General features: G+C 45.7%; 1 long non-coding RNA gene across 1 annotated transcript; it reads left to right on the plus strand.

The window, feature by feature from the left end:
• Positions 1-267: 267 nt before the first annotated feature.
• LOC137459603 (uncharacterized) lies at positions 268-3007 on the plus strand. Its single transcript, XR_010992416.1, has 2 exons — positions 268-483; positions 587-3007. It is a non-coding gene; the product is annotated as an uncharacterized lncRNA (long non-coding RNA).
• The last annotated feature ends 632 nt before the right edge of the window (positions 3008-3639 follow it).

Below are 3639 nucleotides of genomic sequence, written 5' to 3' on the forward strand. Positions count from 1 at the left end.
TGTTCTCCCAGCATGCCAAACTCTCTTCTTGGTGCTCCAAGTACCACCAGATGCTGACTGTGTGTTTTGGGACAGCATCAGTTCACAGCTCTGTGAGTTAAATGAACGCTGAAGGGAGAACAAATGATTTTGTGGTATTTTTATTGAATGCATGCTAACCTCCTCACAGCTTTACAATGTGAGTAACTGAGATCTGTTCTTTGCTTTTTGCTTTATTCTTTACAGATTGACTCTTTGCTTTCCACTTCATTAACCGAGCAAGCAAGACGTGCAGCAGCGACACGGTCGGCACAAGGGCTACGGCTGCTGTGACGGTACAGCCTCGCCCTGCCAGCCTAGCAGGGGATCTCCTGCTTGGCTTGTGTGGGCTCCAGGTAGGGTTTGATCTGTCAGTCAGGAAGGAAAGGCTGAAAAAGAAACTGCTCAGTCCACGCTTTTACCGAGGAGCTGAAACTTCTTCCAGTGTAGACTCCAACCGAGCAGGTAGGTAAGCAAGCAGAAGTCCTCTGATGGGTATAATGGGAGTGGCAAAGAGACTTCCCTTGTTTCCAGTGTGGACAACCTCTTGTTTGTCCCCTGACCCCAGGAGCTTCTCACAGGGGCTGTGTTCCTCACTAACAGCAAGGCTGCGCTCGGCCCTTGGGGATGCTGCAACCGTAGCAGAGAAGTTGTGCTCCTGGCAGTTCTCTCTCCACCTGGATCAGGATGAAGGTGCAGGCCATTGCTCTGCAGCTAGGCACCGCTGGGAGCTGCAGCTGGTGCCCAGATCAAAGACAGCTTTGTCTCTATGGCCAGTGCTTCTCTGCAGAGAAACCAAGATTTCTCTGTAGGTGTTGCCCAGGGTTCCTCATCTGCTCAGAATGCCCAGCTCCAGTGCCAGGCTGATGTCCCCTCACAGCCGTCACTCTGTCGGTGCTTGCCTAGAAGTGCTGGAAATGTTCCTGGAACTATTGGAGAAAAGGAAGCTTTGTCTGTCTCTGTTTGCAGTGCCCTGAGAAGGACTTGTACCGACACAGGCTCAGAAAGCTGAAACAAAACAATGAGAGCAACAGATGGAAGAGATTGCTTGATTGCCAGCAAGAAATGCACCAACTGCAAGGTGACTATGGGGTAGTAAATCCCAGAAGGTGTGACATGCTTGGAGATGCAGACCTGCGCAGCAGCTGTCACAGAGAAGAGAAGCGCAGCAAAAACTCAGCTGTGTGCTGAAGGTGCAAATCCCACTGAGAAGGGCATCCGTGGGTTAGGGTGATAAAAAGCGGGGCAGCCCCTCAGCTGTCTCTCTTTCCTTCCATGATACCACATGGGGGTGGGTGCTGATGCAGGAGAGGAGCAGGTGAGTGAGGGGCGGGGGATGCTGCCCAAAAAAGCTGCCTGAATGCTCTCAGAGGGGATGAAAACCCATGAAAAAAATGTTAGTCTGAGGTATTCCAGCAGAGAAAAAGCTGTGCTCTTAATCGAGAGATTGCAGAACAGTAGTAATGTGGATGCAAAAAGGCTTTGAAATGACTCTTATTTGCAAACTAAAAAACCCCACAAGACACACAAAACAAACATCACTGGTTTTATTTTTAGTTTCTTAATTTGAATGGGAAGTCAAGGGGAATATAGAGGCATGTGGGGACCAATGGAAGGTCTCCTGTGGGTATTTTAGTCGGATGGTTAGGGTTAATTGTGGTGGTGGGGGGAAAGCTTTGCAGTAGTGGCCTTTGTGGCGGGGGTCCAAATAACCCTAAATATCCAACTAATCCTTTGGGAGACTCTCCAGAGGCCCTCCTGATCCCTCTATGTGCCCCCAAATTCCCCTTTGATACCCCCAGGTGCACCTTAGGTGCCAACCGATCCCCTTAAGAGGGGTGGCAACACTGACCAGTTAGGGGCTTCTCTTGCCCCTGTGTGTGGGGAGCAGCTGAGTGCGGCCCTCTTTGAAGGTTTTTCCATTTGTATTGAAAACTAAGAAACAAAAAGAAAAAAAACCCAAAGAAACAAAGAAGTGCAACCCCCCCTCCCGTGACAGACAAAAAGGAAGGTCTACTGTTTTTATGTGATACACATGTTATATTTATGCTTTGAAACCCTGTTTTGCTCTCCCTAGAATTTGCTTTTACATTCCAGAAGCTCTCCTGTTTAAGTGGATGTAGAAGAATAGTATGATGTGGGAAGATGTTTTGGGATAGCTTTGGAAGACTATGGGGAAGATTTGCCTTTGCTTGAGTCAGAGAAAGCTATGTTTTGCCTTTGACTCTGAGAGTAATGTAAACACGTTGGAACCGAAGGAGAGAAACTGGGCAGAGTTTGGTTGGACGTGTTAAAATAGTTTTGTTGTTACGACCTATTGTATGCCTTAATTACACGTATGCCAGCAGAAAATGCCCAATTGAGATGTGCCACATGTGCCTTCTGATTAGACTATATAAATTTGCCGTATAATGTAATAAATGTCTTCAGCTGCTTACATCTGGCCCAGAAAGCACTGCTCAAAGTAAGTAAAACATCTATACTACAGTGTTAATTTGTAAGAAAGGAGGCTTTGAAATGGGGTACGTGGGGTTCTCAAATATATAAATGTGCAGCGTGTATCTATAATATGCAAAGAGTGGCTTTTTAAAACGTATCGATTTTGTTGTCGATTGTTTTTTATGTGAACGGAAAACCCTCTGAACGGAGGCTGGCTGAGCCTGATAAGAAAAATTAACCCTTTTGTATAAAATAAGAATTAACATGGGAAAAGATTAACCTTTTATATGAAATAAGAATGGTAAACTGTGAGCATCAAAGGAGCAAAATAACAACAGGGGATAGTTAAGTGACTGATTTAAAAAAAAAGATGAAAAACATACGCAGTAACCCACAGAAAACACAAAAAAAGGCAATAGATTTCTGGCACTGAAACGCTACCACTTCCTGTATTATAGAAATAACCTGAGCATGTGAAGTTGTTTGGCACATGGCTTCAGGTGAGATCCCACGTCTGTCCAGCACTGTAATAAAGCATGTAAAACTCCAACTTATTTGAGTTGTGGAGTTTGTCTTTTTCCACAGATCATTTTCTTGCCACCGCAGCGGGACCTGCCGAGGAACGGGATCTCTCCAGGTGCCCCCTCCGAGGCTTCTCGGGCAGAGCTCCTTAAACTCTCTCAGGTCAGCGCAGGAATGGACAAGGGCCACCAGGCAGAAAAACGTATGCTTTGAAGGGAAAGGGGCAATGCATAAGCTGTAACGGGACCCCTTACACGGGAGAGGCAAATTGCTGTCCAAGGTAAAAGAGCTCTTGGGTCGGAACCAGGGAGTTCCAAAAGTAGTATAAGCATTGTTTCTGTTATTCTTTTATTACAGGTACTGCTTAACTTGAAGTATTACAGATGTTAAGCGTATGGGGTCGGCAGATCCTCTAAGAACTTAAAGTATTGTAGACATTGTCCGTGGGGAAGCAGGGATAGTTCCCTAAGGAACTTAATGTTAGAAACCTTGTTTAGAGCGTGTGGCTGAGTGTGCACGATCGAGACACAGAAGGAAAAAAAAACCAAAAAACTATGAAGCGAGAGGGAGTCTCAATCCATCCAACTCCATAGCTCTCCTGTTCAAGTAGATGTAGAAGAATAGTATTAATTTGTATGAAAGGAGGCTTTGAAATGAGCT

Source organism: Melanerpes formicivorus, unplaced genomic scaffold (assembly GCF_026170545.1).
Source record: "Melanerpes formicivorus ecotype bairdi unplaced genomic scaffold, bMelFor1.0.p_v2 SCAF_381, whole genome shotgun sequence".
Classification (NCBI taxonomy): Eukaryota; Metazoa; Chordata; class Aves; order Piciformes; family Picidae; genus Melanerpes; species Melanerpes formicivorus.